The sequence below is a fragment of the Schistocerca nitens genome, chromosome 4 (genome assembly GCF_023898315.1).
Source record: "Schistocerca nitens isolate TAMUIC-IGC-003100 chromosome 4, iqSchNite1.1, whole genome shotgun sequence".
NCBI classification, from domain to species: domain Eukaryota; kingdom Metazoa; phylum Arthropoda; class Insecta; order Orthoptera; family Acrididae; genus Schistocerca; species Schistocerca nitens.
This window is the reverse complement of record NC_064617.1, coordinates 856,125,458-856,138,841: the sequence shown is the minus strand read 5'-3', so window position 1 is coordinate 856,138,841 and position 13,384 is coordinate 856,125,458. Positions and strand designations below refer to the sequence as shown.

The following is a 13,384-nucleotide window of genomic DNA, read 5'->3' as shown; positions in this document are numbered from 1 at the left end:
CCGAGCATGGTGTCACGTTCCCTGGGCTGCGTGCATCAGCACGTCTTCCCCACGACACGAGCGGTGGGGCTGAGCTACCGGAAAATGTATTGAAAGAACCAACAATAAAGAGGAAGATTGCTAAAAACAGCCACCTTCTTCTTCCCAGCCACGCCCTACAACCCCGATCACGTCACCCGATCTGGTCATTCGATTACATGTATATCGACCCTGCAGTGTACTAAAATGTGCTACGTCACTCCATAGAATATCGCCCGGCCACATGTTATCAACGTCGATCCCAGCCAGAAAATGAAGAGCAAATTCAGAACGTTGCTGTGGATCGTGAATTTCAGTTGCTGCACTGTCTGGATCTTGTACGGGTACCATTGTAAAATAGACTACAAAACTTTCTGTGCTGCTGACCATGGGATGGACAATTCTCGTGACACTGCACGAGCACAAGCACTACCGGGGCTCGTGCAGCATGGTCAGTTACAGCAACAGCAACCTCGTTAGTAACTTCCATCGGGATAGCAGGCCTTCCTCTTTCGTGTGCCGCACGAATCTCAACCGTGTTTTCAAATTTCATTGTCATCTTCTCTAAACCATTTAATGACATCTGGCCTCTCCGCTGATCCTTCAGTCGGCGATACTCTCTCAATGCAGCACTATTATCGCTGCCGTTCACATAACATAGTTTGACTACTAGCGTGTGGTCTCTCTTCTCGATAGCCATACTGTACACTCACGTTGTGGCTTGTCAAATGGCAGCGTGGATGTCGTACCGTCATGGAAACAATGTACAGCACCAGATTTGCACCATCTGACCACAACTGGAGCTACTTTCTACTTTTTTCAGTGGAAATCTGTTCCACATTAATGCATTAGCGTATCTACCAAGTTCTGCTGCCATGTGATAATTACAGCCCGCACTGAAACTCCGCGAGTAGCTGCACTTTAATTATAAGCACACGGTAGAACGATCTTATTTGGCAATGATATATCTTGCGAAAGTTACTTTTATCCTTAAGTTTTGTACACCACTGTATACAGAATGGCGTTCATTATTCTCAACACACATCAAAAGTCTTGTTTGTGTAAAGCTATTATTTAAGAAGTGGCTGAAATACATTCATAAATCATTCTATTCTCGGGCTGATCTTTTACGTAATGTTAGAAATATACGTAATTCGTCTGTAGTGTTTGTACTATTTATTGTAAATCTTATGTCATAATTCACAATGATGAAACTAAAGAAGTCTTTTATTGCAACTGAATACGATGTAGTGAGCGCAAAACCAGGCTACTGAAACGACAGGGCCATCTTTCTTGTCGTACATAAGAATGATTTTGTCAAATTTTGCACGAGGTGAAGAACTGCATTACGTGATGATAAAAAGTTCGTGTGTGGTGGACGATGGACTGAGGAGAGACATGGCCAGTAAACACCGTTACTTAAACGCAACTGGGCAGTGTGTTGGCTCCAGGGTACACTATATGCCCCTATTGTTACGTAGCAGTCTATTGCCAGCCCGGTGGGTCTCATGCGCTACTCATAATTTGATTTATGTGAACTTTATTCCCGTCACTTAATAAAACAGTTAACCATTGTAATGAATAACGTCAGTAACTGGCAGCAGTATGTCATCTACTATATTACGAAGGTGGTTTGAAAAGTTCTCAGAATGGAGCAGAAAAAAGTACTTACATCACTGAAAATGTTCTTATTTTTCAATTTAGTCTCCTTGTAGATTAATGCACTTCGTCCAAAGATGTTCCAGTGCCTTGATCCCAGATCGAAAATGAGTTTCCTCCAGGCCTGCAAAATAGTTGTCAACTCCAGCTATCAGTTCTTCCTTTGAAGTGAGTCTTCGCCCACCAAGAAAAATTTTCAGTTTTGGGAAGAAGTGGAAGTCTGACGAAGCCATATCAGGTGAATAAGGCGGGAGTGGCAACAATTCATACCCTGGTTCGTGTAATTTTGCCATGGCGACGGCACATGTGTGCGGCCGAGCATTGTCTTGATGGAAGATGACTTTCTTCCTTGCTAAACCTATCCTTTTTTTCGCGTATCTTTTGTTGCAATTTGTCCCGGAGGTTAGCATAGTATTCTCCGGTAATTGTTTGCCCAGTGGAGAGATAAATCTACAAACAGAATCTCTTTCGCATTCCAGAACACTGATGTCATGACCATTCCCGCCGAAGGAATTGTCTTTGCTTTCTTTGGTGGTGGAGAATCAACATGTTTCCACTTCTTTGACTGTTGTTTCGTGTCTGGAGTATATTGGAATGGAAAGGTTTGGGTTTGTTGAATACCTGAAGAACGTTACCTGCCGTCACGTGTTGTGCCAACAGCGAGGTACACAGGTGGTGGTGTTGAGGTATGAGATATGAGGTGTGTGTTCCATGGTAAGGGTGTGGTTCCCTTACTACACTTAAGAAAACGTTGAATGAGGATAGATATGAACACTTTTTACAGCAATGTATAGTGTGTACCATAGAGGAACATTTCAGAGATGACAACTGATTGTGTGAGCACGATAATACACCTGTCATAAAACAGCATCTGTCAGGAAATGGTTTGTGGACAGTAAAGTTCCTCAAACGGACTGATCTTCCCAGACACTTTTGGCATCAGCTAGAAAGGTGACTTCATTCCTGACCCCAATGTCTAACATCATTACCTTGTCTGGTTTCAGCTCTTGGGGAAGAATGGGCTGCCGTTCTCTCCACCCCCAACCCCTCCCGCCATTCACACACACACACACACACACACACACACATTCTGACTCCCCATTGCCTCATTGAAACTGTCTTCAGCAGAGTTCAAGCTGTTATAAAAGTGAAGGGTGGAGACATTTCGTATTAATGTCCAGTGTAAGTGTCCTGATACCTTTGATCGGATAATGTGTACTGGGCAACAATAGCTCCATTGTTCTTGAAGCAGTCCGAAAGGGCACCATGAGAAGTTCCAGAGCTGAACAGTGCAAGACACTATTACGTATGTGGCAGAGGGTTGCACCATACATTCGGCTTACTTTCCATCCCATTGATGTATTGAGTGCACAAGGAACAACTGTTTATTCGCTTGTGTGTAAGCTGTTATTTGCTTCATTTTGCGTCAATGATCGGTAAATTGCGAGCTGAAGATGCGAAAGTCGACCCTTGGAATTTTCTGAACAGGTTTTCGCGAAATATGCAGTGCCTTTCTTTCAAAGCTTGCCAGTTAAGATTAGGCCTATTTTAGCATTTCTGTTAAATGCCAACGTTCGTCACATAGGGCTGTAGCCATTCGCCCCATCTTCCCTTGCATTCACGAAACAAGACCTTTTAGTCACACGTGATACTTTATACAGTCTCTGCAAGTGTTCCCCAAGCGATTTGTTTTGTAGACATATTGCAGTTTCCGCGTGTCCTGCTCAGATAGGCAGTGTTCTACCACGCAAAGGTTGCTCTTTTAATACACACAAAATTTTAATACTAAATTGCTCCATTGGTAATGACTGAATATCCTCGGGTAGAGCATTTTAGGGCCACTATTGCGAAGCTGTTGTGTTTCTCTGTTAATCAATATCTTGGCCTGCCTATACCGTCTTTATTACCAGTGCTGTGTTGACGAAATTTCTCTGTCTATAGGTCTGATGATATGTCTTTGTGTGAACGAGCTTCTTTGTTTTGCAACATAAGCATATTCTTGCAGCCTACAGAATGGTTAGATAGTAACAAAAAGCCCATGGATAATGAGGCTGTGGAACATTACAGAGTGCACTTTAGTATGTACTGTTCTAATATACCATCTTTTAGTTTCCTCAAGAAGTATAGAAAGTTTAGGATGTACATGAGTCCTGATGCCAGGTTAACCCTGTATCAATGAAAAAGCCCAGAAGCTTAGTTGCTATGTTACCTGGTACTTCAGAATCACTGAGGCTGCATATCATTCTGTGTTGTGTCTTCATTAATGCGCATCTTGTTCGTGATAGACCAGGCCTGCGCCTCACTAAATTGGATTTCTGTATGTTGAAGAATCAGAGCTACATCCCCCTTTTGAGAGTAAAGTTGTATTGTGCGTGAACTGCTAGCTGTGTCCGTTGGAGCCTGTCATAAATGAAAATTAGGAACAACAGAGGCACTATTACGGTACCTGTGGCACCCTGTGTTGTAATTTGATTTCATCTGAGTCTGCTCTGTGCATTGTGACAATATGTCATCTGTTATTCAGGGAGGATTCACTGTGTAGTAACTTCATTTCTCCTGAGTCTGTTCTCTTCTCTGAGACACTCCGTCGTCTGTTATTCAGCTAGGAAACGAGAATTTGTAAAACAGCTTCCCCAGTACCATACGATTTTAGCTTGCCGAGTAGGGCCTTATGTGGGATACAACAGAAGGCTTTATTAAGGTCGCAGAGTTCCATTGCTATAGACTCTGTGTCTTCAAAACCCTGACTTATATTTGCAACTAGTACAAGTGCTACTGTTGTCGAGTTTCCTTCCTGAAGCCATGCTGCATATCACACAGCAGGCTACTTCTTTCAAATTAAAGCTTTAATTATGGACTCCATCTGGCGTTATAGATATAGGCCTGTAGCTTGATGCTTCATTTTTTGTATACTGGCACATGTGTGCTATTTTCAGGAAGTCTGGAAATTTACCGCCATTGAGGCATTTATAGATTGCCAGTGGTTAAAAAATTTCACAGATTATATTTTTTAACATACAGGGCATGCCATAAATATAAGGGCTCTGCTACTGTTTGTAATGTTTACTATTTTTATAATGTCATTTTGGATACACTCTCTTCCAAGTTACCACGTTGCATTTATTTCCAAATTACACAGCAACTGCAGGATCTGTTCCAAAGTCAGGAATTTCACCCAGTGTGCTTTCCTTTATGTTTATAAAATAATGGTTCAATTCGTCTGAACTGCAAAAATTAGAGTAAGATGTTGGCTTTTGCCTTTCTTCGTTAACCAGACCCCACAGAGGCTTGCAAGGATCATGAGCTACTTCAATAAATCTGGCAATGCTTTCCTACTTTGCTTTCTCTACTTACTTCTACACATTCCTTTAAACTGTGCAGGCAAGACCGATGTGTTGCAGCTTGCTCTACAGTCAGGAACATTATCTTGGCTTCTAACGACGTTCAATACATGCAACACCTGCCGTGGCTAGATACCTCGCAGCTACCTCTGGGCAACGTCTCCTGTCCGCATCAAGAGGTTGCCCTGTATTTGCCGTGACCTGTCAGATACATTCCTCACAGATGTAAACGATGAGCCCGCATCTCGTGGTCGTGCGGTAGCGTTCTCGCTTCCCACGCCCGGGTACCCGGGTTCGATTCCCGGCGGGGTCAGGGATTTTCTCTGCCTCGTGATGGCTGGGTGTTGTGTGATGTCGTTAGGTTTAAGTAGTTCTAAGTTCTAGGGGACTGATGACCATAGATGTTAAGTCCCATAGTGCTCAGAGCCATTTTTTGTAAACGATGAACCTCAGACTTCACTATCTTGTAAAAATGCAAGGCCATCCCCACACGGAGCGACTGGAAAGCAACACAATGGGCAGGCGATTTAAACTGGTAACTGGTCACGTGGCTGACAATGCAGTGCAACACGGTGCAACTCAGGACTGACAAACTGCAGTTGCCGTGTGCAAATGTGGAGGAGAGGAAGCATTGTTTGTTGCACCCAAACATCTTTTGATTACACTAAGCATGTAGAGTACAGAGTCACACTTGGAGGAAGCTGCGGTGTTCTATTATTATTATTATTATTATTATTACACATGAATGAGAAAAAATTCTGGATTCATCTGTAAGAGAACCAAACTGTAGGCTGTCCGTAGCAGACAGATCGATTCGAAATTCATTGCTTTTTACAGAATGAATACACATTGCTACAGTGATATGGTACAGTTTAATTTTCCCGCCATTGACACCACATAAGACAAACGTGAAAGAATGTGTCAGTGCACAGGAACAGATAAAAATCTCTCTGAAGTAAGAAAGTGCCACAATTTATTTTATGCACACAGTAAATAAATACTGAAAATTATATCAATAATAAACATCGCAATAATTAGATTAGTAAATAATACGTGTAAATGGCAGTACATTCTGATTGTTGTGTTTTGTAAATCACTTTTGAAACCTAGCTACTGGGACAGACAGTTGTGGAGTAGTTGCTTGGTTCATAATTTCATCGATTTGTTGTAATACTCTACACTTGAACACTTTTATTCCTTCATCACTCATCTCATACACCTCACACGACATTTTCGTATCTTCTCTCCTCTGGTTCTGGGATTTAGAGTGCTGTGAGGTGGCCTCCATTTTGGCCTCTGTTTTAATCAGTTTGATGAAGCAGCTGTAGAGGAGAATCTGGCATCACCTGGAAATTTCTCTCAGGCAGGCAAAACTTGAATTGTACAGGTTGGCTGTCTTCATTAAGCTCAAAAGTCGCAGTCCCTGGAAAGGGTTTTTTTTGCACATTTGGTCCCACTGGCATGTAGGTGATTTTCTTTTAAACAATAGATGTACCTGCCAAGTGATCTTTTCTCATTTCACACGTCGCGTTCTAAAAATGGCTCAAATGGCTCTGAGCACTATGGGACTTAACATCCATGGTCATCAGTCCCCTGGAACTTAGAACTACTTAAACCTAACTAACCTAAGGACAGCACACAACACCCAGTCATCACGAGGCAGAAAAAATCCCTGACCCCGCCGGGAATCGAACCCGGGCGTGGGAAGCGAGAACGCTACCGCACGACCACGAGATGCGGACGTCGCGTTCTATCAATCCTTCATCAAGTAGCCAGGGAACTTGTACAAAATCGGATTTTTTCTACTTGCCGTACAAAGCTAAAGTTCACCACCTGCTCGTTCGTCTTCATACTGAACCAATACAGAGATCAAAGACGCAATTCAGATCATTAGGCAATGCCGCTGGCAGCTGGTTGGTGACGCGTTGCGAACGATTTAGTAGTGTTGAGTCACGCAGCAGTCGCGCCTTTTGCGGAGTCCCATTGAACTACACAGGAAGTGTTTCGCAATCGACCGGTTACCAAATCGCGTCGGCAACGAGTTTCAATTGAGTCACTCGTGGTTTTGAGCACTTTGCCGTGACGCTCCGCCTGTCGCGTATTGTTGCGCTTGCGCAGTGCGGCATCCGCGTACGCGCAGTTCCCTGCTGGGGCCGTCGGCTGTGAGCAGTTCGATAACGGTCGCGGCTTCGGCTGATGCGACCTCAAACTCGTACGGGCATTATTTCGAAGAACGCGGAAATCTTGAACCAACCGCCATTTCTCCAGAAACGAAAAAAAAGAGTCCGGATGCAGATTTTGGTAACTTGTCAGCTGGATGCCATACTAAACCTATTCGCTTTTGCTGTAACTGCAAACCTGTTTGCAAAATAAACAAACGACTGTTCGGAAAAAGCTATGATTTTGTTGACTGTAGTCTATAGCACGAATCACAAACATATTGCCCAGCATGTAACTCACGTAGAGCAATTAAATTTAAGTCAATAACGTCAAGTATTCCCTAAGGAATATTTCTCGCTGGAAAGCTGTTTGTGGTAATAGTAACATGTTCCTCTCGTTTTTTCTAAGTTTGCAATAAAATAGTATATTACTAGTAAAACCATATTTTCAACTTTCATCCGAAACCTATCAGTAGATTTTGAGTTAGTATCTGAAAATTTAGTTGTAATCAGTGACTAGTGTTGTTATACTGGCTTGGCACACCAACAAGCCTAATTTGAGCTTGCAACACGTATGTTACATTAAATAACAAGCTGCTGCTCACTTGCTACCCTTTGGAGTCTGAGATGCAGAGTTTTATTTATTACAGAATTTTCTTACACTGTTTAACCATAAATTCTCTGGGATATGGTATAATACATTTTTTGTCAGAGCTATAATATTTACTTCTTGTTGTGCAACTGACACACACACACACAGTTGTCTGGACAACATCGAGAGACTGTGTGGTGCTGGGGTGCAAGACTCACACGTCTCTCAGTTCAGTTAACTTGCCCATTGTGTGTAACCGATCCTCTTCTGTATTTAATCCGCTACCTCGATCTCTCGAAAGCTGCTTCTCTGAAGATATGGTGCTGGTTAAAGGAATTTACTAACTACTTTTCTTTTCTTGAAATAACTTTAGTACTCTTAGAATACTTTCCAGTTCAATCACAATATATTTTCAACGTTCATAAAAATAACTTCAGCAAGTTAACTCATTCTTTGAACATTAGTCATTTACACTTCTTCAAAATATCTTACATGTGTCTCGTTCCAATCATAACCTAGACAGTAATTCAAGAATCTCTAGTCCCAACCGAGTCCAATTCATGAGTGTCCTTAGGAAACTACTTTCAACTGTCCACTAGTCTTCTTACAGTAACCGTAGACATTAAAGAGCACAGAATACTACATAAACTTTTCTTGTTCTTTGCCTGTACACGAAACTGTGTACCATACAGCAAGTACTTGTCTGCCGCCATTCGGCCACTGTGTCCATCTTTTTCCTCATGGTTGTTCTTTTTGACCTGCACATACAAAAACTGTGCAGTCAGCTGATTCGTTTCTCCTACTCATACCTAAAATATGAGGTGTCTGAAACAGTGGAAGGCCAAGTGATTCTAGAATATCCTCTGAAATTTCTGAAATTCTTGAAGCACTACAACACACACACACACACACACACACACACACACACACACACACAATGCTAATAATTTGTGGCACTGCTCCGTTCCTTTTTTTCTATGCAATATTAGACTGTTAATCATCTTTGCAAGACCAAGGTAAATAGAGCACTGCATTAAGTTCTAGCAATGGGGCAGCTGGATAAAAATAAGTTGCACAAAATGATCATTTCTTGTTTCAACAGGTTATTTCTTATTAATCATGATTTGAACAATCATTTTTTGTGGTCACCAATTTATTCAAAAATCTTCAATTATAACAGTCGCAGATTTTTCAGTAAGCCTGTGATGAAAGATCTGAATATAGCTTATTTTATAAACCAAATCCACCAACTGCTGTAGTCATTTCCAGTGTAATTCTAATGAACTGTAGTGTCCTGCCAACCTAACACTACAATTTTACAATCTACTTACCAGTAAGAATGATTTATGATCATGAGAACATAAGATTTTTCAAGTAAGTTTGAAACTGCACAATATGAAGTTTATTGGTGGAGTGTGTCCCTTGAAAGATTGGATATAATCAATCTTTTTGTAGGCTGTAACAAACTGAGAAATCCATAGCACCAAGTAAATGAGAACCCAGCTTGGTGTAGTGCTTCTACATATATCAAGAAGTAAAACAGCTGGTCTTTCAGTTACTGTTCCAGACACTACTTTCATTGTGTTATTTGCAGTTCCACATGCACCACTGGGTCACTGCCTCTTTGAAGAACCTTGAGAACAAAACTCTGACCTTCCTGCTTGCCAGTAATTATTGCCCAGCAGCTGCATTCGTGGAGTTGCATCACTGTCCAGAGGCATAAACATGCCACTGAAAGTAAAAGGAGGCATTGACAGATCCCAGGCTTCACTGGAAAACATGTAAGTAGTGGTATATGGCACAGGTGAAATCACTTCCTTAACCAGATACTCTATGTTGATGGAATAAAAACAAATGAGATTATGAAGCTGTGGAAAATATGCATTATGATATACAATGAATCCAAATAAAAAACTGCATGTTTCATAAGTCTGCTTGATAACACTAAATACGAATATTGAAGATAAGCAAGAAGGGCCATTTTACAGACTGTTTCATGCCACTGTCTACTGAGGATGCACTGCAACTGTACTAATTTCCAATAATTCTTTCTTCACTGACATTTAACCCACGTCTGCTTACAGAGAAAGCACAGTGATTACAATTTTAAAATCAGTACCGCTTTAAACTGGAATCAGAAATGTTCAAACCATCAAAAACACACTTTCATAATTGACTGCATTCATACTCACAAAAGCAAAAAAAAAAAATCTGTGTCAACTGATATGAATTTGGGCTTCCAATTTATTAACTGTATACAGTTGCTGTTAGTTTTAACCTCACTGTGTGAAAACATTTCAGTTAAGTAAGCATTTAAACAATTCCTCCACTCATTGAGGGGATATATGGTGGCAGCACTAATGCCATTTGTGCGTATAAAATCACAGTTCTATGACCCAACTTGGATATCGTAAATCAGAAGGCACAACAATGGACTTCTATGGGATAAAGGAGGGAGGGGGTTGAAGCTCACACACCACATATTCTAATTCTGTTTGTTGATTTCTCTCCAGGCAAATACGAAGCCTGCATTATCAGCACTGCAACTGTGTCCTCCATACAGCCTGCTCCACTTGAGTTTAGCATTCTATCTACAACTACCTAAATAAAGCAAAATAATTGTTGGTGTAAGACTCAAATATTTTAACAGATTTACTGAAACACACAATTTAGCTGTCTGCATCTGGCACTGAAATGCCCTATCCCACAGTATTACACAAATTTACTAAGTCGGCAGTCCATATTTGCATATCTAGTGAAAAATTTGTCTTCAACTGCAGAGTTGTCTCTAGCACAAATGACTGTGGTGATTGTGTGTATATTGTAGTGTAGTGTTTATGAGGGCCTTTTTTGTTTATGAGGTGTACAGGTTATTATCATAGTGTCACATACCTCCACTCCACAAGATACTGAGAGAGGTATTTGAATTAAACCCAGAACATTGGTGCAAGGTTACCCCTTGCAAGGTAAATACATATAAATAAATTTCATTCCATTGACAGGGATCAAAATGATTACCTTCTGCTCAAGCACCAATGTACCAGCATGCACTGACAACTTTAAGTTATCTGCCACTGATCTAACATAAGAGCACTCTCAGACCAATACATGTGCCACACAGAATTCAATACAAGCAGGGAGGGTGGAGGGTTAACATGTGTGGTGCTGTAACTTCGTCAAAACATATCTGAGTAGAAATGCAGAGAAAAGGAATTAAGTTTGTTCAAGGTAAAAGCTATCCAAATACAATTTTATTTGCAAGAAACACACAAATGCAACAATGAACTTCATCCTCACGATGAGTTTTGTTACTTGGGAATAAAATCAGTGGGAAATATGTGTACGCAAGAGTGAAATGGCTGCAGGAAAAATGAACAAAGTGAAAAAGAAGTGTATCGTGGATGCACACATCCAGCTTATAAAGAAGTCAAAACTACTTCCAACAAAATTACAAGCAAACCTGTCAACTTTAAGTATGATGAAGATCTCTACAAGAGAGAGGGACTGCCTGCTAAGAAGGCATCTGACATCCAGTATTAGAGTTTGTTGCAGCTCTGGAAACTTGCAGTTAAACAAGACAGAAGGAAGAGGTAACATATCTGTACTATTTCTTAAAACAATTGAGGGGTAACGGTAATCAAAAATGGTTCAAATGGCTCTAAACACTATGGGACTTAACATTTGAGGTCATCAGTCCCCTAGACTTAGAACTACTTAAACCTAACTAACCTAAGGACATCACACACATCCATGCCCAAGGTAGGATTCAAACCTGCGACCGTAGCAGCCGTGTGGTTCCGGACTGAAGTGCCTAGAACCGCACGGCCACAGCAGCCAGTGAATAGTAATCAAATGATTAAGTTTGTGCAAGGGTCTACAATACTGGAGATATACCATTGGACTTTCAAAAGAGTATCATCTGCACACTCCCTAATATAGCAAACACAGATAACTCTGAGAACTATTGTACAATCAGCTTAACAGCTCTCAAAACCAAGTTAAAGACAAGAATAATATACAAAAGAATGGAAAATAAAATTGAGAATCTGTTAGATGACAATCTGTTTGGCTTTAGGAAAGGTAAAGGCAGCAGAGGGGCAGTATTGACTCTGTATTAAATAATGGAGGCAAGACACGTATAATCCACAGAGCTTCATATTATTTTCCCACCAATAAAAAATATTTGACAGTTTAATATAATGCAAAAGGTTTGGAATCATTAGAAAAATAGGAGGTGTAAGATATAGAAAACGACAGACATTAAACAAGACATGCAATAATAAACAGGCAACAACAACAATTGAAGACCAAGACAAATGTGCTCGGATTGAAATGGGCATAAGACAGGAATGTAATCTTTCTCCCTACTATTCTAGCTGTACACTGAAGAGGCTGTGACAGTAATACAGTTTCAGGGGTGGGGTTAAATTACAGGGTGAAATGATATAAGTATTTCACTGATGACTTTGCTATGCTCTTTAAAGTGAGATACAGATTTTGTTGAATGGAATGAACAGTGTAATCAGCAAAGAATATTGCTTTGGGGTGAACAAAAGAAGGAAGAAAGTAATGAAGCATTTCAGAAATGAGATTAATGATGATTTTAAAATTGGATCATACAGCCAACAAAGTGGAGTTCTGCAATCCTCAAAGGACAATAACCCATTACAGAAAAAGAAAGGAGGTTACAGGATGATTAGCATAGTCAAAGAAGGCATTCTTCACTGAAATTATTTGCGGAACATACAGGGTGAGGCAGTGAAAGAGCACGGTTTTGAAAAATCACCAATTATATATTTAAAAAAAAGAGTATAATTATTTCAACATGAATCTTAAGTACATGAGTGGAAATTAATGTTTTAACTTAAAACAATCATTTTTTGAATATGGTGTCAGTAAGGTGGCGTCGGTTTTGCACACATTGTGTGAGTCTAAGATGAAATCCTCCCATGACGTTCTGTAACATCTACAACGGAATGCTCCTGCCGGATTTTCCTCAAAGACTTTGCATTTAAGATAGCCCCAAAGAAAGAAGTCTGGGGTGATCAAATCTGGCAAATGGGCAGGCCAAGGGATATCACCATTCTTGTTGATTAGCCATTCTGGAAATGCGAGTTTAAGCAAATCCATTGAGACATTAGCGTATGGCTTGTTGCACCATCTTACTGGAAGAGCCTTTCTTCATCTGGATCATACTGATCGATTTCAGGCAGACCAAAGTTGCCAACATGTCAGCATAATGTTCGGAGGTCACCGTTACTGTGTTATCAAGTTCATCTTAAAAAAAACGGGGTCACACTATTCCACGAGAAGTTATTGCACATCTAATTGTTACTTTATCAGAATGGAGTGGCTTTTCATGAAGATCACGTGGGCTATTTGCGGACCAATACTGGAAGTTTTGCTTGTTGAAGTAGCCACTAAAGTGAAAGTGGGGTTCATCACTCATCCATAAGTTATGCACTCTTTCTCCATTTCTTCCGATAACTAAGCATCGCTTGGCAAAAGCATATGCAATGGTTGTAATCATTAGATTTTAGGGCTTGCACTATCTATATTTTGTATGGATGATAGTGTAGATCAGGACTTTATGCTAATGAATCACGTGCACAATC

At 40.6% G+C, this 13,384-nt stretch overlaps 1 long non-coding RNA gene across 2 annotated transcripts in view; it reads left to right on the top strand.

Annotated features, from left to right (window-relative positions):
• LOC126253304 (uncharacterized) overlaps positions 1-13,384 on the top strand; it is a 63,274-nt gene that overhangs the window by 30,117 nt on the left and 19,773 nt on the right. Inside the window, exons 1-2 of one of the 2 annotated variants that reach the window (XR_007545937.1) lie at positions 7,109-7,319; positions 9,364-9,550. This is a non-coding gene — a long non-coding RNA (uncharacterized LOC126253304). Of the gene's footprint in view, positions 1-7,108; positions 7,320-9,363; positions 9,551-13,384 lie in introns of those variants that run through there. The other variant, XR_007545938.1, reaches the window with a different exon arrangement.